This window comes from Serinus canaria, chromosome 1A, assembly GCF_022539315.1.
Source record: "Serinus canaria isolate serCan28SL12 chromosome 1A, serCan2020, whole genome shotgun sequence".
Classification (NCBI taxonomy): Eukaryota; Metazoa; Chordata; class Aves; order Passeriformes; family Fringillidae; genus Serinus; species Serinus canaria.
The window spans coordinates 43,008,697-43,033,876 of NC_066314.1; the positions used below are offsets into that span (position 1 = coordinate 43,008,697).

At 38.0% G+C, this 25,180-nt stretch overlaps 1 long non-coding RNA gene across 1 annotated transcript in view; it reads right to left on the reverse strand.

The window, feature by feature from the left end:
- The window catches only part of LOC115485210 (uncharacterized), a 99,158-nt gene that overhangs the window by 61,662 nt on the left and 12,316 nt on the right, over nucleotides 1–25,180 (reverse strand). Inside the window, exons 3-5 of the long non-coding RNA XR_007780001.1 lie at nucleotides 18,162–18,417; nucleotides 16,963–17,183; nucleotides 16,700–16,775 (exon numbers count right to left, since the gene is read on the reverse strand). This is a non-coding gene — a long non-coding RNA (uncharacterized LOC115485210). The remainder of the gene's footprint in view (nucleotides 1–16,699; nucleotides 16,776–16,962; nucleotides 17,184–18,161; nucleotides 18,418–25,180) is intronic.

Sequence of the window (25,180 nt, forward strand, 5' to 3'; positions counted from 1 at the left end):
CCTTACCATTTCAAGTGAGCCCCATGACTGTAGTTCAGTGCACAGAACATTCCTTTACAAAATGTGGGGGCTGGTTTTATTTGTTTATCCTTTCCTTTACACATTTCCAAAATGTCAGCCCTGACATTTTGTATTTTTTAGTTCTTTGTGGTCTCAAAATTATGGATTGCAAGCTTAGTTAGAGCTATTATTGAGGGTGAAGTTAATCAAATACAAATGTTTATAAAACAGAGTTTTAAATGCTACAAGCAAAAAACATTTTTCCACTTTTCTTCAGACCTTATTCTATTCTCTATAAACACACTTCTATGGCTGATTCTTGTCCCATCAAAAACTTTTCTGACTCTTTTTGGTGCAAAGGTGTAGCAAATGCTAGTGGGAAGAAGGTTCAGTTCTGGGTGAATTCAAGAAAGTCAAAATCTGCTTAGGTTTCAATTCTCTCAGTGACATGAGGAGTATAATAATAATAATCTCCAGGGAGTCCCTTTCATTGTTGTCCATACTGATTGCACAGAAAACCCCTGTCAAAAAGATTTATCTCAATAGACACAATTTTTTAAATTCAATTAGAAAAGGTACTGTTACAGCATGAACTGATGTTCATATCATTTAAAAAAACCCACAGTCCCATGAAGGGGATGCAGGCAATGCAACCAGAAAGGTCAAACCAGCTACTCATTTTACATGGAAGCCATAGAGATGAAACTGGGGGAATATTGAAGAAATTCAATAGATATGCCAGAATAACTGATACTGCTTGAATAAATTAATAACCACCCTCATTTTTTTCACTGTCTTGTTCAAAGAGTCCTACAGGATATAAATTCCCCTAGTCTAAGGAACACAAAGAACACATATATCTATTCCATAAAACACATATTGTATAGATCACAAAATAATTTTTCGATTCCCATTCAAACAAAAGAAGACCAATTTCTGCCTGATTCTACAACTGTTTTACTGCTCAAAATGGCTGCGAGTGCAATACATGGCTTGGTGTATGTATATATAATACACACACAACCTGTTTAAAGGCCTAGAAAACCTCAGTGTACAATATCACACTAAAATTAATTTAAAATTTCAGACATCCATGAGCAGCTTTATATTTGTATACTTTGTGTTCATGGAGTTGGCCAACACGTGGATACTCCTTTCTAGTTCACCCAGAACATTTTACTCATGCTAAAAAATGGTATTTCGTTTCATGCCTAGAAAATACACTTTTGGTTAAAATCATAAAAAGAGGAAAATTTCCAAATCACAATGCCTTTTCAAAACCCAATTTTTAAATTTTCCAAGTTACAAAATGAAATATGCTAAATTGCCATTATTTTCCTTTTGAAATGGGAAAATCTTTTAGCATAGGACCTAAAAATTATTACCTTGATGCCTCCTAAAACTGCATTTTTTGGCAGTTTTGGTATTCACAAAAATGATCACAGCCTATAAGTTAACATCCCATACACAGGATTGCCACAGTCTACTTTAGCACCCAGAAATAAGAAAACAGTCACAAAACTTTTAAATCATCTATAATAATATCTGACATAATAGGAAAAAAATAGCATGTTTGTATTATTTCTTCACACCTATCCCAAAAGAAGTGCTCATAGAGAATGAATATACTATTAGGAAATGCTATTCATCATGCTTTATTAAAAACTAATAATGAGTTAAGTGATAGCACAGTGAAATCTTTGGCAAAGTTTTTCCTAAACAGGATTTATATTGTTTAGTAAAATAAAAATATAATACAAGCATAGCAATCAAATTATAGCAAGGGATAGTGTAGGAGAACCCATAACTTTGAAATTATTTTTGTTCTTTGTGAGAAAGATGTTTTTGGGAATATCCTCCAGCTTTGTTGTCAAGGAGTTTGGATTGCTTTGCAACACAATGTGTATGATACTGGGGGTTTTGGTGCACTGCTGATATCCCTTACAAAAATGCAGCCCCAGTGCTCAAGCTCTGAGGAAGTGGTACCAGTATTACTTAAGACTCACTCTTGTTCCTTGCTTAAGTTAACCCAATATATTATCATTTAGGAGAAAAGCCTCTTCAGTGCCTAATAAACAAGGGTGAGTTTAAAAAAAAACAACATAGCTTTCAATTTGAAAAGGAACTTTTACCTGCTTTATATAAATACTGAGAAAGTATTTATCTAGGCTAAATATCCTTCAGTCTTCTTCAGCTGCACTACAGATTTGTATTTATATCATGATACGAAAATACAAGATTGGAGTAAATATTAAACAGAAAATATGGAGGCTAAATCCACTTGTACTTACCAGAGAGAGGTTTTAAATCCTCTCAAAAAATGGTGTGCTTTGTTCCTGTCCCACTAAAGGAAGTTCAGTAATTGGCATGTTGTTGGTACCAATTGCCATGTTAACTAGAAGTTTTAAAATTAGACTAGATCAGAAAATAAAACTGACATAACGAAGATACCTTGAAATTGCAAGGAGATAAGGACTCTGTGATCTACCCAATGTTAATGATTGAAGGGACATAATATTTAAAATAAGAGCACTGCAAAGGATTTGAATGTTCTAGTGCTGCGAGACATGTCACAGACACTGAGTACAACCATGACTATTTTAATTCTTCTGACCTCAGTGACCCATTCAAGTATCACTGAGGAGGACATCTCTGAGGGTGTCCTCACCTTCATCATGTGCCCAGTCTCTCACAGAACTCACTGGCATGATTTCCTTCCTACCGCAATGTCCAGTTTGTTTTTCCAAGCTGCCTCTTCTCAGATTGCAGTAACTGACAAACCTTGCCCTGGGTAATTTTGTTTGCTGGATATGCTCTCTCCAGGACAGTTTTCACTAGGAACCTTTCCAAGGATGTGTCACCCTGAGTTTGCCTTGGATGTAGATGTTAGGTAACTATTTAAATCACACCACCACAGCTGCTTATTCCTGTATCAGATTAATGAACACTGCGCACCCTATCAGAGCACTATATCAATTCAAAATAAAAGAGAACTTGATCAACAAGATAATCATAAAGCAGAATTTTTTTCAGTGTTATAAAAGGGCAATTAGGAGAAAAATGATCAATGCTTTTAACTAAGCAAGGAGAAAAGAATTTGAACAATCTGTATGATTAGAGAGCCAGTTTCAAACCCATACAGGCAGACTGGTACAAACCTCTCCATGAACATCAGTGAGCAATTGAAACCTGTCTCCCAGACAAAGATGGAAACTTCAAGATTACCCTTACTACAAAACCATACTCTTTTAATAAACTTAGTTAATTTTAAACTTCATCTTACACTTAAAGGGCAGTTCTATTCACATTTTTACCCATAAGGAAATCAACAGTAACGTTTTCCAGAGTCCTTATCCTTGGTCAACTGTTTTTTGTTCTTATTTGTTCTGTACAACTACCTGTATAGAACTGTTGTTTAATACCCTATCATCTGAACAATCAGAACTTCAAATATGGAATGGCAATGGTTTTCAACTTGAATTAACTTCATTGATAAATTTATGGTCAGCCTCACATGGATTACCACAGTACAGCTGAAAGAAAAGAGTAAACAGCAGCACAAGTACAGGAACAATTGGTTCACCACTTAGACAAGAGCTGAAGGTAAATAAAGATGTTTCTAGTGCTCTGTCTGTAGGCTAATGACAAAAGATCTTCACTGAAACAACACAGTTGTTCTCTTCTACCCTTTTTTCTGTCATGCCAGCAAAAGTATCTGTGGGGTTACACTGAACAGCAGATCAAAGAGCTGATCTGCATCAGGAGTAGCACTTTCACTCTGACAGGGTTTTTAGCACCACCAGGAAAGGCAGAGTACTCCCATAAAGCTGTGTTTTCATCAATATCCCTGTCTCATCAAATCATGCCCTCATTTCTGAGTATCAATGGACTTTCATGCAAAGGTCACATCTCACCATTTGTCTTTAATATGCAATAAATAAATAATTAATAAATAATTAATAAATAATTCCAATAAATAAATTGGAATCAATATTATGGTAAAAATAGTTAACTGAGGAATGACATCCTCTATCCACAGAACAAGTTTAATGTCTCCTGTAGACATGTCCAGTTTTTATTTCCCTTGTAAAATCACCAATACAAACACTGTTCATAAAAGGGCTCTGGTAACTTCATAAGTGGTCGTGAGATTATTTAGCCTCTGTACCTAAGAACCAGTTTAAAGCTACATATTCACTTGGAGCAGCATTGAGCAAAGACTAGGCACTGCATTTCAGTTATTCATTTAAACTAGTGTTAGTTAACCACAAGTTTAATGCTTCCATTTTACGGACAAGTGGCTGAGTCTCCATGAGTGAAAAAATCCTAGTTACATCCACACAATCCTAATTCAGTTCAGCATACCACACTTAGTTTGCTTGAAATGAAAGAAAGAAATTACACTGCCAGATGTACTATGAATTTAGTACAACTGGTCCATTGGTGATGGTCCCTAGGGTGCAAAGAGAGATCATCAAATCTAGGACAAGATCAACATGCAGAATGTGTGAAATCCACACTGCTGTCCACCAGTCTGTGTTATTAGCTGGACATTGGAATTGAAATAAGAAATTAATTATTTTCTATGCAATGATAATATAGAGAATCATTCTATAAGCAAATCTAAATTTAATCTTTCCACTAATTATCTTTGTTTTTAAAGGGGAAAATCCCCCATTTAAGTAACAATCTCCATTTGTTATTTCACACTCAACTCTACATTTCTTTCAAAGCCCTACAGCTAGTTATAAATACAGCGCTTCAGGTTCTCAGTACCAAGACTTCACCGAACCTCTAAATCTCCTGATTTTTACATGCTGATACAGAAAGACAAGGGCTATCCTTCTGTCTCATGCTGACACCTCAGTTTCATTAATCAGGGGATTTCGGCTGTGTAAGTCTTCTCTGCCCTCTGAGTCAGTCATTTGTTTTGTTTAGCACTGGTACTCTTTCCTACCCCATATGCAATGACACAATTATTTGCACAGGGTTTCCAGAGGTACACTGAGCTAAACTAATAGGTCCCTGAAAATATGAGCAGGAGGTCATGCTTCTGCTCTTTATCTCCTGCTAGCTCTGGTACTCACCAGACCCTCATTAGAGATAATTTAGTGTGCTAAAATGGCAGAGTAAAAAACAAGGGTGGATAGTTTTCCACTACTCTACCTAGTGAGCTACATCAGCTCAGGAAGGGTTTGACAAATATTGAAACTGTTGTCCAGGTAGGGGAGAGAGCCAGTGCAAAGCACAGCTCAGCTCAGGGAAGAAGTCCAAAACCTTTCCCCTTCCACAGAAGATGGTACCTTCTCCTGATCCCTTTTCGTTTGCATTATTTTTAACCTTATCTGTTGCCTGATCCAGTTCACAGTCCCCCAAACAGTTGTGTCAACAACTGAGTGAGTGACAGCCTGAGTGTAGAATTTCTTCCATCAGTTTCTCTCCAAAGGCCACATGACGTCTGAGCAGTGTTTTGCTTCAGACATGTTTATTAGGTTGCTTTAAATCAGACCATGCGTGGAGGTGTTACCAGGCATGAAAGATGAGAATCTGGTGCATTCAGCTTTTATAAAGGTTCTTCTAGTCCACTCTGCTCTACCACAACAGGAAAATAATATCAAGTATGGAGGGCAGGTGTGGTATATTCCACCTTTGTTCTCACCTTCTTCTTCTTACTTAACAGGGTTAGTCTCCACAGAAACTAGAGATAAGCTTGCACCCCTCATTATCCCTAATAAAGCTTCATAACTACTCACCTGGCTATAAATGATTTGCACTGAAGCTGCTAAGAAAATTCAGAGTTTATCTCATGAATTTTTTAGAATTAGATAAATCTGATCAGCAAGAGATAAATTACCAATAAGCTGACTCCTACACTTGTTTAAGAGCTACTCAGCTCCAGGAATGCATTTCAGAAAAGCACTTACAGCTATCAGGAAATCATATCTAGTGATAGGCTGCATTTCACAGTAGCAAGGTAAGTTTGATGCTGTACTTTGGTTGATCATCAAAGCTGCAGAATTACAGGGGTAAATTTACCTGACTAGGATCTTCTGTGACTACAAGACTTCAGAATAGGATGCTTCAGACCAAGTGCAGCTGAGTTTGGGTGGCAACTCAACTGACATTTAGGAAAATGCCTCTAAGATCAGCCATCAGGACTCCAGTTGTACATTCTGCAAAACTTTCTCTCCATTAGATTTATCAGCTTTGTGCAGTGGCTAGACAAAGAGGTTCATAACTCCACACTGACATGTAGTTAACTATTAGAGTGTGGTCTGTGACATTTGTTAATCTGTTTCCAAATACAGCAAAGGGTTTATTTAGTGCTAATTACCTCACTGATGCCCCTTGCTCAATGTTGGGAGAAATTTCAGGTTAGTCTGGAAAACACTAGGCATTTGCATTCCCACAAGGTGAAACGCTGAGCCATGGATCATGGACCCAGTGTGTTCAGCAGAATCAAATCTCTACTCGGCACTTCTAAACTACCCATCTCCCATCAAGCTGCAACATGCTGCCAGTGGCAAGTAGAGTTTCCACCTTTCAAAGGCAGAAGGAGAGCAAGAAAATGAAATGAAAGGTGGACTTCCCTACAGATACAATTACAGTGCTTAGTTTCATCTCCAACCTGTTGAAAGCAGAGCAAAAGTATAAATATACAGAAGAAATCTGCTGTCAAAAACTTCAATGCACTAAAAGATCAGTAGATGTTCATGTAAAGCCTGTAATTTCATTTATTCAAAGTATTCTCACTTAAACATTTATTGCCACAAGTGTAAAGGTCTCTGTGAGATTAATGTGAATATCATTTTTGAAAAGAAGAACTAATGGCCTGCGTCTGAGATTGTCAAGCAGAGAGCCACAGTTTAATCTAAGCTCTATTGCTACATTTTCCCCATTTCACTTTCTCTGACTTGTAAAACCTTAGCATACCTGGATCTACAAAGAGCCAAAATCACCTGAAAATTCAGGCTGAGTACTCAAATACACTGTACAAATTGATCCTTTCAAAGCAAGGTAGGGATTGGTATTATTGAGTAACTTGGCTACATAAAATTCTCAAGCAAGTCTCATTGCTACGAAAATTTTAGAAAAAGGTTAGTGAAACATTTGAAGAGTAAACTGAAAAAAAAAGAAAAAAAATGAGTCTTATACTGAGACTGAGTCCTCCAGATCCCTGACTGCCCAGCTCAGAGGGCACAGCAACAGCTGAGGTGCAGCTGTCACTCAACAAAGTGATCAAAACATACATTGATAGCAGACCCCATGTGACCCTTACACTTTAGCCTTTCAGGGTTTCACAGATTTTAATGCACATGGATGTGGGATTTCTGAGAAGCTGAGAATATTATCAGATATTCATTCAACTGGGAGATCTATATATCTATGTCTAATCTCTATCTATATCATCTATATCTAAATATAGATATAAATATAGCTATTGATATGGCTATTTCACTTCCTGGTCTGCTTTATCTTTCAGGTGGAGGTGCTGATCCTCCCCTTTCCTGTCCTTAACCCACCCCTGCTTTAGCTCCTTTAAAGCAATAAAGCCAGTCCAATAAGCTTCCTTACTGCTTAGTGCCTCTGGGAACATTTTAGTTAGACTTGCAAATGTTGCTAAACGTGATGCTCGACTCTCACAGGAATTTTCCTCACTAAATTACTGATATTCATCCAGCTGACATTCTTCAGCAGAATTCCAACACAGCTATAGTGGCCAATGATCCTGAGGAAACAGTAGCAAACCATTTCTCTAGGCAGTGTAAAATTCACAGTCACAGCCATCCAAACAAAAAAGCCAGCATCATCACAAGGATATAGCGAATAAGCAGCCTGACATCCACCTAATAACTGCAAGGAATGGTATCCAGAAAAAGCATGACTTGGGTCAGACATCTATATGCCTAAGAGATCAGGGAGCAAGAAAGCATTTTATACTACTTAGCCCAGACTAAAAAAAGGACATTCCTAAGAGTACACTTGCTATTTTCTACTCTTTGATCCTACGAACAGTATCCAGTGGGATGATGGTGTTAAAAAAGTGTGGCTGTTGTTCTCCTCTACTATCTCAGCTCATAATACTCTGGCACTGGCAAGCACTGTGTGCAGAAGGAGGAGCAGAGGCTGGATACCAAAAAAACTTTCAGAGTTTACAGTTTTCCCCTTTCTGCAATTTAAAAAGAAACGCAGGAAAGTGCACCTTTATTTGTTGCTGCCAATTAACAAACCCTACTTTTTCATCATACAGTACAATAGCTCTGTGGTAACTCCAGAGAAAATTCACAGTTGTTGTTCATAAAAATACTTTTGGGGTTTTTTTGGTCTATATAGTCACTGAAATTAACCAGGTATGTTCTGGACCTTTTCACCTATTTGCCACTGAATAAGTAGCAATCACACATAGATTATTAAAAATTTTGCATAAGGTTCAGTTTTGTTTTGTCAGAGATTTGCAAAACTTTTGTCAAAATCACGTTACTCCTGGTTTGACTGGATATAGTGATGTTTTCACAAGGGCAAAGTTTAGATGGACAAAGAGATAAAAATATAAGGTCACTTAAGTGAGGCAATCTGAGCTGGACTGTACATTTTGAATGTACAAATCTGTAGACTTTTTACAAGGCTTTCCCCTTAGCCCTACACAACTCTTCAGAGAGTATCAGCTGGTGACTGCAGCACAGACCAGAGTCAGCTTTTATTTTTGGCTTGGATACAGATTTGTTGTGTGACCTTGATCAAGCAGTTTAACCTCTGCATTTCCTTATTAGTAAACAGGAATAATCACCATCCCTGACCTCACAGGCTTAATTCATGAATACCTGTAAAGAGCCCTGAGATCCTTGCCTGTATGTTGCTATAGGAACAAGAAGCAAACCTACAATACAATCATGTATGATGCTTTCATTATCCCAATCACAGCAGTACTCAAGCACTTCAGCCTTTCATTTTAATTTGCAGTAATACCATTATTGGGAGTGAAATAGCAGCAATGTTCCATTTCATCCAGTTTTGGAGCTGGGGAAATGAAGTACAGACCTCAAAATTGTGTTTTGATTTAACTTTCAAATTCAGTCATACAAATGAGGTAGATATAGGGAAGACTGAGGAAAGGAGACTCAGACCTACATGTCCCTTAACGGGTCCAAGTGGACACATGTACCAATTATATAGGCAGGATGGCCATGCTGCACTTAGCTGGACATCAAAATTTATCTGCCCTTCTTGTAGACTTAAGACATACATTGCAAAAGCAATGGTAGCAGTTTTAGACAGCCTAAGAGACCCACGCACACTTATCAAAAGGTAACAACAGGGCTTCATAGAAACTGGTGAGTGATCAGTCAGAAGTCCAGTTCACTGAGGCATAGCATGAGCACAAACAGGGGAGACCTTCCCACTCTGCGTCAGTCAGCAGCACAATTCACACTGACAGCAGGCAGTGAAGGTTCAGTGATTAAATGACCAACTCAGAATCAAAGATGGAAAACTGCAGTAGGTCTGTTATATGTCACATTAATCTTCTGCCCAACCAGTCTATTCCATGAGTGCCACTAGGAGCTGTGAATCAACACATGCATTTTTATGTTACATTTTCTTTTATATGCTGACATTTGTGATAAGATTTATGCAATAAAGTTTGTTTACTGACAGGCTTCCTTTGTTGCTTCTTACCCAGTCACCAACATTGCAGGCAGACATTTTAATCACAACATGCAGATTGGGAAGTGCTGAAATATCTCTGCTCTAAGCCTGCTTTACAATCTACTAACAGGACACATGGCTAAATCATCATATGACTTAATCTATCGACATAAAAGCCAGTATGGAATTTATATGGTGAAAGAACGCTTAAGTATAAAAGAATGTATACAGCAAATAATTTCAACTGATGCAGATTCAGCCACTCACTCACTGTCAAGATGCACAAGACTGCATCTGCAACAACAGGAGTCAACTTTGAAGAGATAGTCTATGTCATTAGGATGTACCAGTCAGCAAGTGTTCCCTATTGCTGAAAAACAGTTTCTGAATTAAGATCATCATAAAGTACAAGATTCTAAAGTTAAGCCACTGTAGGACATGGGATAAAAGAGAGGAAGAAGTAATTTATCTTAAAAATATATGTTATTATATGTTTATAATGTTTTCTTACAATGCTTATAGAAAAGTTTTGAACTATCTTCCATTTCATTTTTTTTAAAAAGAAGCTGTGGATTAAACCTCCTTCATAAAGCCTTCATAAATATTTTTTCTACAGTGCTCTAACACAAGCATTTGACCTAATACTCCTTTTTTGTTAGATTAGACAAACAAAACCTTGGCAGCAGTTTCTGGACACCAGTAAAAACAGCTGGGTTCCCTGTGAACCCAAAGATACACTTTAGAAAAAAGAGTCTATTGAAGACAGTTTTCTTTAAGGCCTTATCAAACTGCTCATCCTGAATATCCCACTGGTGACATACAGCCCGTGCACATTAGATGCACCTTATAAAAAGGTATTTTTGGAAGTCCAACTAAATTTGACAAACCAGCTCTTAGTATTATTTTGACTATCTGCCAACACTAAGGTTTGCACAAAATTATGATCTTCAGTACCTTTGCTAAGGAACAGTGCAAACAACACATTTGCAGCCAAACCCTGTTTATTAGCATAAGAATTTAGTAGGTTTAGCTGGTAAACTGCTGCAAACTTGGCTAACACAGCTGGGGTGCAGCATGAAATCTCTGTGCTGTAGAGTAGCATTGTACGAATCAGCAAACACAGAGAAATAATCACATTGGTATGACATGTATAGGAGTCACTGTTGGTTATTTTATATCAGGCACTGTATCTTTGCTGTCTTTTGTGGATTGAGTTAGAGTAATCCACAAGCCCAGATTAAAACAGATAACAAAACACTGTTCCTCTAGTTAAGTAGTCTTGACTACTTTCCTCTCATCAAGGGAAAAGCAGGGCAGAATCAGAGATCAGATCTTCTTCATTTGATCCTACAAAAGAAAGGAAACAAAGGGACAAGTGAAAAGAGGCTATAAACTCTCCTGTTGGGATTTTGCCAGGTGTTTCTCCCATGAACAATTAATGCAAAGACCAATGCCCTGAAATTTCATAGCCTGGCTTCCGCTTTTTCCACTCCTGCTTATAAAACCTTTCTATTACCACCGCAGGTTGTCTGTGACTGACCCAATACTTTTAGCATGGGAGGGGACTTCCTTTTTCCATCTTTCTTTTCCAGGCTGTTTCTGACAAACTCTGAGTACTTGGTCTCTTTGACACTGGTAATTATCCCATCAATCTTGGTTACAATATGTCAGCTGGAGGCTAGAATAAAAGCAATACCTAACTGTAGAAAAGCCCTATAAAAATGTTATATGCTACTGCTCTCAGATTATCTCAGCTTTTACATGTTCCAGAAGGTAGAAATCTTCATCTCTGCCATGCCCTACTGCCCTTTTTTCACTCTTTAGGCTTTCTAAAGCCTAGACTCATGATCACATTTTTAAAGATTTCATGCAAGTTGCTTGTGAAAGCTGCCATATTATCACCTACTTCCTTGGCAAAGCTGCAAAAGCCAGCAAAGCTGTTATTATTATCACTCTTCACATAGTTAAGACGCAATAGCAGTGGAAATAGCAAAGCAAGAGAGTGTTTTAAAGAAAAATATTGTCCATTAAAATTTGACCTACACTAAGCCAGGCTTTATATTATTACAGAAAAAACTGCTGATAACTGGAGTGCCTCCATGCTCACCAGCAAAGTTACATGTCCATTGAGTGGGTGAAGAAGGAACAGGAAAGGATGATGAAGATAGGGCAGTGCAGAGCAGCCCTCAGGGAGATAGAGTGTTTGCACACACCGGGGACTAGAGTGCTATTCAGCTTCTCTTTCTCCTTTGGAAATCCTAACAGAACTTGAGCTATTCCTGCTTCCTGCTCTAGAACTTCTGCTCCTTAGCTGAATGGCACAGCTCTTGCTTTTTGCACTGGCAAGAGGTCAGTCATCACATAAGCACTGCCAAGTGTTATAATTACTGTGTCCACGTGGTCGCTGTGTCTTATTGCCCAGTTATTTCATAACTGAGTGCTAAGTACTGCACCAGCTCCAAGCACACAGCTCTCACTGACTTCTAGGGCTCCCTTTACACATAGGTCTGTTGGAACAAACGTTTTTCATGACTTTATTTACTTGACCTGTCAATATTTTGGAGAACATAATGGTGCTTTGGAATGATTGCGTATTAGCCTTGTCTACGCATTGAAGCTGTACTTACACGTGTACCTCTTGCAGAATTCATTCATGAGGAAAACCATACAAGTTTACAAGTTAATAATCTCCCTGAATGTCAAAATCCAGGGCAGATCAGGATGTGCATTGTGTTGGCAGTGCTGCAAAGTGGGCTGTTTTAGTATTAACAGTAAATTTCCTAGCCTCAGTAAAACTTTTAATAGCTTTTGCAGCAGGTTAACAACTAGCCATGGATATTTGCCATAAGGAATGCAAAGCAAAGGGAAAAAAGGTGCAACTATTAAGAAAACAGTAGCTTGAGTTTTCAATTCAATAGAAAGACTCCAGTGCTTTCTTTTAGATTTACACTTCTGAGTAAAACAGATATCCCACCTTTGTTAGAAAGAACAGTGATTTCCAGAACCTACTGAACAGCACATTTTAGATCCCAAATATTTCAAACCAACACCAAGTAAGATTTTGTTATGGCTCCTAGCTATAGAATGCGACCGAGTAGTTCACATTACATGGGTTCCAGCTTCAGGTACATAATCAATGAGGCAATATTTAGCTGCAGAGAGCAATGTGGCAAAGTATCTTCAGCTGCTTCACCTGACCATCTGGTACATAAATAAAACCAGCCTTGAACCAGACTGTCTGCTGGGATGACTGACATGCAGACTCACATTTCCATCCTGATTTTGGGGATAGCAACTGCTGGAAAGAGGAACATGAACACATGAGAAAGAGTTTTTTCTCAGAACATGGACTCTTTTCTTCATCCATTCTAGAAGATAAAAAGCAGTGAGATCCTTATGGTGACTCTTGAGATAGCCAACCCACAGCAGTCACTGGTGATAGCCAAGAGTAAGGAACCAGACTTCTGGGCTTATGTTTCATCAGACACTAGTATTCTGTGATCATTCCCCTTCCCTCATTTTCTTCTGGTTATAAATTATGAGCTATACAGCATGTGTAAGCTATGCAACATTCTGCCTCTCTTGTCTGTCCCTGTAACTGCCCCTTCTGCCATCTCCAAATTTTCTTCTTGTGATTGTTTACAGAGTGCAAGCAGAAAGTAGGTCAGACAAATGGAGACTGTCAGATGACTAGTTTCGATTTATGGACATGTTGTTGTCTCTGTAGAACCATAGCTTTTAGGGATTTGTTGTTACAAATCCCTAAAAGTTTGTTTTAGCCTGAAAGGCTATTAGACTTACTTCACCAGCAAAGGAGAAGGCTTTCTGCAGGAATTTCATCTGATTAAGTCAACAGAACTCTGCCTGCAGAGTGCAGCTTCCAAACATTTGGCTTCATTTTTGTGTAATTTATTCTTTACCTTTTCATAATGGAAACACTATGAAAAGCCTAAACAATTTAACAACTGGGGTTTATTTTCCTTTTTTCCCCTCATTTTGCCCACACACTCCAACACCAAAATCTCAATTAGTCATGATAGCTTAGAATCATAACCAGCCTTGGAAACATGTGTTTCATGTATTGCTATGCTTCATACAGCCATGTGATAGTGTCCCACCGTGCAATGAGGAGTGCACACCACAATGGCTGCTGCTAATGGCAGGGAAGGGGAGTACAATTTACAGCTCTTAACTCCTCCAGCAATGACACCACCAGTCAGTTATTGCGGCAAGTAAAATATTCTGACAGTAAGTCTGAAGTAAGACTGAAGTTGACAATAGTCCCACAAATGTCAGCAGAGTTTCCAATAGTGTTGACAGATTTGGTGAATTCATGGCATAGCAAGCAGTAACTGCTCCATTAGTTTTATGGTCTGGTAAGGCCAGAATGACAGTTTTAATGTTTTGTTTAACATTTTATTGTCAAGTCACCTGTCAGAACAACTGACTGTTCCCTCCAGACTCCTGTAACCTGTGTGAAACAGGTTACAGGAGTCTGGAGGGTACAGTAAAGAACCACAAGCTAGTACTTTCTTAGACTGTTTTAAAACATATTACAGCAGCAAAGTCAAGCAGTGCTTCAACTCTATTCTCAACAAAACCCTAACCAGATTTATTGGCTTAAACAAAAGAGTAACCACTTCCTCTTGTTCTCAAAAAAACCTGACAGCACAGCAGAGCAGAAGTGCAGAGAAAAGAAAGTTCAGAGAGGCCAATAAACATACCAGTGGTAAAATCTTAATGCTACTAAAATCCATGGTAGTTTTGCTATGAACTCAGAAAGACCAAAACTTAACTTCATATGTTTGCTTTTGTGTTGCGCAGTGAAACACATAGAAGATATGGTGGTCACCATTTCTCCCAATCATATGGAAGTTCTTCAGTGGTGGGGATATATGGGATTACACCATTAGATTGGGACCAGAAGTGAGTAGAAGTCAAAGTATAAATTTTTCTAATAATCTGGCCCATTCCCTTTGGAAAGGTCCCTCAGGAAATGTTTTAACTGACAGAATATAGAGCAGCCTTTAAACTGGATGAAAATCAGAGGAAATGGAAAACTGGACCCCTCCCCCTCTATATTGCCCACATTATGGCTACTGTAAAGGCTTACATTTCCCACCATTTGTTTTCTGTAGATATATTCCTATATTTGAATACATTGAAAAATCTTGCCCTAAGAAATAACATTTCTCCCCTTTTTCAAGGGGATACTGCAATGTTGACAGTGGCTACTACTTAGAATTTCTTACTGTAAAAATGTACAACTTTAACTACCATGGATAGGATCCCTCTGTCCTTATGAATCTGTCTCACCAGGTGGAAGTTGCGTGTCCATCCTCACCAGCTGCACAGGGACTCGGTAACAGGGGGAGAAATTCTGTGATTTAAATGGGGTAATTCCTCCTACCATAAAATACACTTCTAAAAGAAATGAGATCTCTTGAGTGAAACTCAGCCTTTCTTTTAAAAAATATTTTTAAAGCAAATATGCTGTGATTAGTCTCATTAACTCTTGGATTCAAGTAATTCATGGATCCAAATCAGAACATGAAAATGAGTGCATTATTACCAAAACTGAAAAAAAAAGTTCTAAAACTATTAAGCTGCTACTACTTTCCTTTGCAACAGAAATTTAAAAGGGTTTCAAGACCATAAACTCATGGTACCTGATAGCTTTTGCATCTTATGCTTTACCATGACACTGGATATTTCTAGCTTATTGTATCTATGTGACCAGTATGAAAGAGCTGAAAGTCTCATCAAGAGACTTTCCAAATTCATAAGGCCTTCCTCATCAGCTAGTTAGATTATTAGTCATGTGCCTTCTGAAGCTATTAAACTTTCAGTTATTAAATTTTCAATACTGTTCATTTAGTGCTTCCTTCCTGAACACAAGTATTTTTACTATTCCAAGGCAACAAATCCAGATCTCTTTAGAAAGTACACTGCTAATTGCAAGAAATTCAATGAGTGCCACAGACTTAGACTTAATAGCTTACTTATTTTGCAGCAGTCACCAGTTCCATACACATAACCTCAAAACTTCATTCTAACCTGTTGTTTCTAATCGTTATTTTTTTTTCCAACAGGTTGTTTCTCATCACTTATGTTAGTGACATGACTTTGCTGATACATTCAAAACTTATTTGAATCTTCATTTAGTTTTATGCCATTGGAACCTGGACACCCCTCCATAAAATTTTGGAGACAAAAAAATCACAAAACATCACAGAATCACAGAATTTCTAGGTTGGAAAGGACCTTTAAGATCATCAAGTCCAACCCATGTTCTAACAGTTCAACTAGGTCATGGCACTAAGTGCCACATCCAGTCTTTTTTTGAACACATCCAGGGATAGTGACTCCACCACCTCCCTGGGCAGATGATTCCAGTATTTGACCACTCTTTCTGTGAAAAACTTCCTCCTTAAATCTAGCCTGTATAACATGCCAGCTATATTAGATATCTCAAGGTTATAGTAAAAGGCAGTGACCACAAGGGAAGCCCATACTGCTTGGTGCTATCCAAATTAACAGGGGATACTTAAATCTCCAGCAAGGCATGACTGTATTGTATCAAGGTATACTTTACATAGGTGGACTGCAGGCAGTTCAGCAGTAAAGCTACAAAACCTGGCACAGACTGCAAAGCCTGCCTGAAAAGCAAATTCAGAAAGCAGTACAAAATTCAGCACAGATGAACTGAATCTATACTGATAAGGGTATTTGACTGATGTTAATTGATTTAAAGCTAATTTAAGTATTTCTATGTAAGATGAAGTTATAAGGTGACTGTCATATAAATACCTCTGTAGTAAGATATGGTACTTTCTTGTGGCTGCCAGAATTAAAGGAGGGTAATGTCATGAGAAAACAGGGACACAGTGTAGACAGGTGGCTTCTTTAATTTCCTTCTGAAAATGGTATCCATCTACAGACACAAACTGCCTGGCATGAACTACAGGGAATGGCTTCAGAAACACATAACTTCCAAATTTAGTCTCTACATATTTCAGAAGAAACATCTGTGGTTTAAGACATCCCAACATACCTTGATTTCCTTTATCAGCACAGTGTCAGCTTCCTGTCAACCTCACTTCCCAAATTCACCTTCCTATTTCCTCAGTCTGAAAAACAAAAACAGTAACTCAAAAGCTAGCAAAAGCAAGGGTGGCAATAGTGCTAATGATGGATATTTATTGTCTATTCAACTCACTTTAAGGGTTATGAAAACCACATAGAAGAGTTATTTCTCTAAAAGATCAGCTTACTAATATTTTCTGTCCGCTGCCAGTTGCAGCTGTCCTAACATACCTGCACTGCTGACTGCATGAGTCACTTGGAACATGACATCAGACCTTCAGCATCAGGCAGTGATGTCATTAAGCAGCCACTGACCAATAGGTTGAAATATACACAGGAGGTCTGCTACACTGATGCTGTTATACAGGCCTCTGAATTTCTTCTTTCCAAACAATCTTCTGAAACATTTAACACCAATATACAGTAATCAGTTTTTTAGCTCAAGCTGGGAACTGAAAAAGAAAACAAAGATGACAAAATAGTAAATACACAATAAATTTTAAAAGAGGTTCCTTTGCTTCTTGCTTTTTTTGTCAAGTTTTTAGCTGACTTAAAAAGTGATAACCACTTTTTAAGTAATGCCTCAAACTTGAAAAACAAACCATTGAAAAGTAAAATTGAAATCAATTTTAAAGAACAGACTGAAAGAAACTTTTTCAATAGCAAGCTCACAAGCAGCTTGGAAGGAAAAACAAATAAAAGAGGACAGAAAAATGTCCAAAATTAATGTAATACAATGTTCTGATTTAACAGTAGGTTGGCTCCTTGTGCTGGTTACTAGGTTCTCCAAGGTAGGACAAACTCTTGGACAAGCCCTGTACAGTGAAAGCATGGTAATTAACGTCTAAACATCCAGTTCTAATGTTTAAGTCTAGAAACTAGATGCTAACTGTCCATACACGGGAACTCAAATCTAGGAGTTCATACTCAGATGCTCACAGTAAAGTTCTTCATGGACTGTTATGCAATCTGCTGTAGACTCCTCTGTACCACCACAGTAACTCAGTAAGGAGTCAGGGAAGAAACTGCCTTATTTGGCCATTAAGTTTTCAAACTGGCTCCTACTGCCACAGCCTGAAATCCCACTGACTTTTGCTCGGAACTGGATTCAAAGACCTTAATAATCAGCTGCAATAAGGCTCAATCACAAATTAAGCAGAAGTGTTTAATTCTCTCTCTGAACTGCTGAAGTTAGCTAGCACCAGATGATCAAGTCACATAATTTCAAAATAAATATAGGGTGCTTTGAAGTTATTTAATCATTTGAAGACTTCATTGGTAGTAGAAAGGAACAGAAGCAGGACAGGAGGTAATGATACTCTAACATTCCAAAACAATTAATTTACCCCAAAATCCCCAAACTGCTCTCAATCTATGCTCCAGCCTATAATTGTGCTTAAGATTATCATGACCCTGGTGTAGGACCTTACCCTTGCTGAAGTCTATAAGGTTCACATGGAACCACTTCTCAGGCCTGTCCAGATCCCTCTGGATGGCATCCCTTTCTTCAAGCATTTCAGCTGCACCACAAAGTTCAGTGTCACCAGCAAGCTTGCACTTGATCCCACTGTCCATGTCTCTGAGAAAGGGGTTAAACAGCACCAGTCCCAATAATGATCCCTGAGGAACCCCACTGGTCTCAACTTGGACATTGAGCAGTTGACCACAACTCTTTGAATGCAATCACTGAAAGGAAATAGGGAAAAACACAAAAGATGTGCTCAAGAATTGAAATTCAGTGCTTCAGAAACTAACCAGGGCATACTGTGGCTGTTCAAATCCTGAAAACAGAGATGATCAGCCAGTTGCATCTTCTCCAAAAATATCCACTTTGTATCTAACAGTGTGAAGAGTACTTTCCTAATAAGCTCAAAAAACTTAATGCAGGAAGAAAGGTTGAAACACTGAAAACTTTAGGCATGGATGAGTTTGATACTTTATTCCAGAACAATAATTGGACAACAAAGAACTCTAAACCAGGAAAAGTAACAGCCAGCAGAAGACTGTGCATTCCCCTGCTCTGCTTCCAATTCCCCTGAGAACATGGGAAAATAAACTGAGGAAGTTAAAACCATTCCCCCAAGCAACCTAAGGTCTCTTTTGGCCTGCTGTTATTACAATAAAAGCAAACCTATTACAACCAACTTTAGTCATTATGTAGGATGGATTTTTAGAGCTGAAAGAGTCATCTCTGGCTCCCTTTAAAATCAATAAGGAAAACAGGTATTTAACAAGTCATTTATCTATTTTACTTTAGGCAGTGGCATTTGGATGAGAAAAATTGAGCTGCAAAATGAAAACAACAAGCCCTATAAATTTCCCTATTTCCCTCTACACACAATAAATGAAGTCCAGACAAGGAATTGCCTGTGTTTAGTAAAATGAATCCCACCCAGTAAGCCTGTAGCATACAGAAACTTCTCCCAGAGGCCTTTTGTTAGAGCTGTTACAGTTTCCATTATTTCCAGACTATCAGGCAACAACAGTGCCTTCATGATGATCTCTAGATGTGCAATGGAATCACAGATATTCAAAGCTCTTCCAGGCTCTTTCTAAGCCATCAGATCCTACCCCATGGACTATATGGATCCGAGGGGTACACCTGACCATTTAAATACACTTAACGATAAACAGGAAAGAAATAGATCAAAGAAACTTTTTTTCTACATTGGCTACATAAACTCCCTCCCTCCCATTGCAGAGACTTAGGACAAAACCTGAAAGACTGAAAACTGCAAGAAGATATGCTAAAAATTTGAAAAAAAAATTATATTAAGCATTCTTGATCAGAAAAACATAATACTAGCAACCCAGAATCTACAACACAGCATGAAAAATAATCTTTGGTTGAAGACCTAGATCAACTTCCTAACTCCATTTTTATAGCAGTATTAAACACGAATGGAGGAGATTTGCTATTTGCTATAAACTTACTCAGAAGCAGCTATAAATGCCAAAGTGAGCATTGCTCATATTGTAAGCTAAGCTTGATAACAGTCTAATATCTGAAAATCCAGATTTATTTATTATTTTATTTTTTTAAATCTGCACATGTCATAAAAAAAAAATCAGTCACTCTTTGGATAGGGTGTGCCATCACAATGCTCTTTTATGCTCCCTCAAACAACTGGTACCCAGAGCAGTGGAACTGGCAAATCTCTGACTCCAACAATTACTACAAACACCTTATTTTTCCACCTGAGTAGGTCCCCAAAGGACATAATAGTTCCAGAAATTATGTAGTATACAGGTGGCATTCACCATCAGAACCATTTCACCTGCAGAAAACTAGACCTCTTATTAGACTTTGTTATAGAACAAAGTCTTGTCCATCCTACAACAGACAAAACCACTGTTACCAATTATCAGTACAGCTTCACTATTTTATAGAAGGCTTTTGAGTCCCATGTTCACTTCGCAGCTCCTCACCACAAGACAGACATTGATGTGTTGGAGTGAATTCAGGGGAAGGCTACCAAGCTGACTGGGAGACGAAGCACATGATGTACATAGATGGAAGAATTGTGTTTGGTGAGTCTTTACAAGAGAGGAGTTAGGGGAGACCTAATTGGAGACAGACCCAAGCTACCTGATCCTTTTGAACCTGCTCTGTGCAAGCAGTTGCACTAGGTGACCTTTCAGAGGCCCCTTCCAACCTATGTAATTATATGATTCTGTGGAATGAATGAGAAAGTGAGGAGAAGACTAAATACAGCCATGAGGAAGCAGTTTCTATGGCTTTAATGCACACTTCCATCAGTTCCTAAAGGGTGCTCAGTCAGTATGCAATACTCAGAACAAGTCTCACCTAGCTGCCTGCCAAATAATGACATGTTTATATAGTTGGGTCTACACAGAGGCACTCAGACTGCCCACAAATCTCATCCCCTTCACAGCAAGCAATGATACAGCTGTCCTAAGGAACTGTCTTATCTGCACAGACAACTGAAGTAGCCAGACACAAAGCCTACCCACAAAGCAGTGAGGCTGCTCTTGAATGACTTTTAAATTTTCACCACTAACTAATGTTTTTCCTGCAAGAGAATCAGCTGTTTTCATGTGCCCTCAAATTCACAAATAACAACGCCCTAACAAGTGCAGAATGAATAGTTAACACATTTGGCTTCAAGATGAATGCTGCACAGCACTACAGACACAGTTACCAAGATCTTTTTACATGCTGTGTATATTTTGCCAATACAATCTGAAGTCCTGAAGAAATATATTGCCAACAGAAGCAACCAAATGTAAATGCATTCTGCCAAAAGAACTTGCTAGCTGCACTATGCCAACAGACTGTTTGCCAGCTAGATCTCCTCATGCAGAAAAGGCCATGGATTGCCACTGTCTTTCAGACTCTCTGTCAGATTCCAGTACTAAATGGATGGATTAACATTTTGCAACCAACAAGGTGACACTAGTTATCTTCATGACTGTTTTTAGTCACTAGTAAATACTAGTCAACACTAGTCAACATGTCAATTTACACCATCATCTGTACTGAACCTTGCAAACACAAGGCTGCAAATATCTGCAACTGCCTAAGCAGATACACCATAGGTGTGGAATCACTTAAGAACTCTGTGAGGTTTCATATGCTGCCACATACACTGCAGGCTTACTGCTCCACCCTGTACACTCAGACGCAGCAGACAAGAACCTGAAGCACCTTTGCATGCTGTGCACTAGTACAAATCAAAAGGACAGATGTCTCATACTAACAAAAATGGTAAGTTGTTGTTTATGGTTCACATTAGGATTTGAATTTTGTGGTCCCAACAATAAAACAGATAACAAGGTGATGATGCAGGGTATTTGAAAGTTCTCTGAAAAAGAGGTTTTTATTCCTGTTCACTAATCCAATGACTTAAGGAACTTTGTGGGGACATACTTAACCTGATTCAATTTCTTACGAGGGTTTGAAAGGCTATCCAAAGAAAAAGAAATAGAATAATCTAAGCATAGTCTGGTGATGAACCATGAAAAAGATTCAGACAAGACATCTGATTTGCCATTTTCCCAAAACATTTAATGTTCAACATTTAACCTATCAGAAATATCTTGAGCTTCTTTTATCTTCAAGAGAAAACAATTGAAAGTAATTTAAAATTTTTAGTGGATTAAGAGGAACTTCATTAATAAGAAGGTTTGGGAGAAAAGACAAATGCTGTCAAACTGACAAGTTAGCAAAAGGAAGCTACAGTTACCCTTGGAATCCTTCCTGTAGAAATTATAGTACATTGAAGAATAATATGTAATAATTTTGGTCACATCTTTTATAACATTTTCATAGTGAGACATTTACTGAAAAACAAACTAACAAAGCAAACTTTCAGTCAAAGGCAACATTCAAATGGATCATCCCCACTTCCTCAGCAGAGCATGAGAGAGGTCCAGTACAGATGAAGGACTGATGAGTAAACATAACCCAAAACCATCAATAACAACACTCAAATACTGTGATGGTATATATAGACTAAAATATGGGATCTGTTGAAATAACAGAATAGCCAATGCCTAATGTAGCAATGGAACTAGCACACAGGAGAAAATGAGAAGCTACACAATTATAGATCCCATTTCTTATGCCTATAGTAGAATGCAAACAAAAACATAAAAAAATTATGTCCACCAGAGATATTGTGACAATGCCTTAGAAAAGCTGACCTTGCAAATCCCATGAGCAAAATTAACCAAATGGTCTCTGTCATAAACACTATACAGCATTTTAGCATTATTAGCACTAATACAGATCAATAAGAACTACTGGTATCCTGTAAAATTCATACCAGGCAGACATATTCAATAGAAAAATTATTCCATCCAAATGAGTGACAGTTCATTGCAGTGGGAGTCATTAACTTCACTAAAATTTCTCTGGTCAGGATTCTAAACCCAGGAAGGCTCTTGACCTTCCCAAATTTTCTCTGATTTAGATCCCAACAATAACTAAATCAAGCTGATCAAAACCATTAGGGGGATAAAAGATATGTGAAAACAACTGCTAACTTAGAAAAACTGCAGTCTGACACCTCTAAGGCAGCAAGATGTCTCAGGAACCCATATTCTTAATGTGGCTAAAGAAATTCTGCTCATTTTAGGAGAAAATCTAACAGATGATATTTCCATGATGCATAGGATGAGGCTAAAAAATTAGATGGATTTCTTAGGGTAGAAATCTTGTCAAAAACTAGGCTGAAACTCATTATTGCTTTCAAGACAGTCAGTGTTTGATGATGGGCACTTCATGTTTCCTCACCAAAGTGCCCAGAGAGACCATTTACATACATTAAATTTCTGAAGGCAACAATATACTCTCTCTAGTCATAACTCCTGGAAAAATCTATTCTCTATTTCAAAGGGATAATTCAAACTTCATTAGGAACTGTACCAAAAACCAACTGCCTGCTAGAGGTCTTGGTTCTTTGAAAGGATTCAGCAGAAGAAAACACTTTTAGGTTCTTTCCGAGTTTCAAGCTGTAACAAACTAGGATTTTGAAATAAATTTTATATTCCTATGATACAATTTCTGTTTGTTCAGACTATTAGGCAAACACTTGCAAAGGTCCAAAGCAATTAGCAAATAAGCTTATGCAAATATTATACTGAAAATGTGAATTGAATCATGTTTATTACATAAAGCCTTTCAGAAATCCTCTTTAATCACCTAATTTTACAAGAATCTTGCTCTTGATTCCCATATAGGATTGGCCAGTCCTGACATGAGTTGAGACATCCATCTATTAAAGATCTGTTAGAGAAGCACACACAGTAACACTTGCATCATCACTGAAATAATTTTCCTTTAAAAAGCAGTTACCACATAGTCATGTGGAGCAGATAAAAATACCTCCAAAGTAATTACAATGTAGACTAGCTCTGACTCTTCCAATCTTTGTACTTTGGTGTAGTTCTTGTTGAAAAAATGTCACTATTCAGGATCTGTGTTGTTTAGATCACTAGAGATGGATATTCGTCCCACCTACTCATTCTTCCCACTTTAACACTGTTGTGAGGAGGTATTTCTGACATCCACCTACGCCAGAAAGAATCTGGTCTACAGCCTTTTTAAATCCCAGTACTCCGAAAGACATATTCAGATAACTGTTATAGACAGATCATTTTGTAAAACCTGCTCTTTATAGTTCTGCTTATGGCCCCCCAACAGGTCAGTTCTGAAAATCACCACTTTAGCCACTATTTCTAGAGCAGTTGCTCAGCTTTCAGAATAAGTGCTAAGATCATGAATCAGTCAGGTTTAGCTAGAGGCTAGCTGGGTAACACATGAATTCAGCTACAAATTCAGCTATTTTCATTTACAGAACTTTAAAACAGGTGTATAGTAACCTATGACTTGTATTTTGGCTACAGGAAGCAGTTTTCCCAATACAGCCTTAATAAAGTCCAAATAGGAAATATAGGCTGGGTGGGAGAAGCATATTTTGGAGAATTCTTAGGGTTAATGTTACTTTAAAGCTCCACTTCCTGTGAAATACTAGAGCCCAAATCAAGTAGGTGCAGGTTAAAATGAGGTTAAATGGCATTCCTTCAGCACCTAACGTAACATTCCTTCATCACATTTTCTGGCCTGAGGGTTAGCATTGTCATGGCTTGGGAAAATCTTGGTGGATGTTTCCTTGTTGAAGGGTACATTCAGAATCTCTCAAGTCCCTGAGCATTGTCTTCAGTAGACAGCTCTTGTTCTGTGGATGTTAATAATCACAATTAAGCTTATCTTTTGGGTCATTACCTCTTTTAATGCTTTTATTCTTTATTAGAGGCACTTCTAGGATAGCATTTGCATTATCACTTCTCACTTAGGCTTCTGGTGACTGAGCCAGGCTAAGGGTTAACGCTGCCTCAATTAATGTTTGGTGTGCTATTGTGCAGACTTAAAGCTTGCTTAGTCTCCACAGACCTACACTCCTATTTTAAGTTTTTCAGGGAACAGAATGCCATAATACAAATCTGAACTGCTATCAACTAAAGGGCTGTTTAGGCCTCAAGACATCAAACTCAGGATGACAAAATCTGAGCATCTGAACAGCCTGAACTGGATTTGTGGCAATTGTTTGGGTTTTTTTCAGAAGGAGTGTCTGAGACTGCCTTTTCTTCCAGCATGAAGTATTTCAGCTGGAAGAACCTGTTTCTACTAAAGCATAGTTTCTCTATCTGAGAACTACTATAAATTTTTTCTAGTGTTACAGTAACTATCTATGTAAAGCTCACTGAAATTGCATATGTTAGATAAAAAAATCTATAAAGACATTTGAGAAGCTGATCTTCTCAAAATATAAGTAAGCTTGAAATATTATTCAAATCATACAGAAAGCCTTTTTAAAATTACATTCTGAATACAGGTGTGCTGCTTCAGTTTGGTATGGAAAGGTGATGAGTATTGTTAACACCTGTTCATGCCTTGTAGCATGGCATTTGACACTGGCAGCAC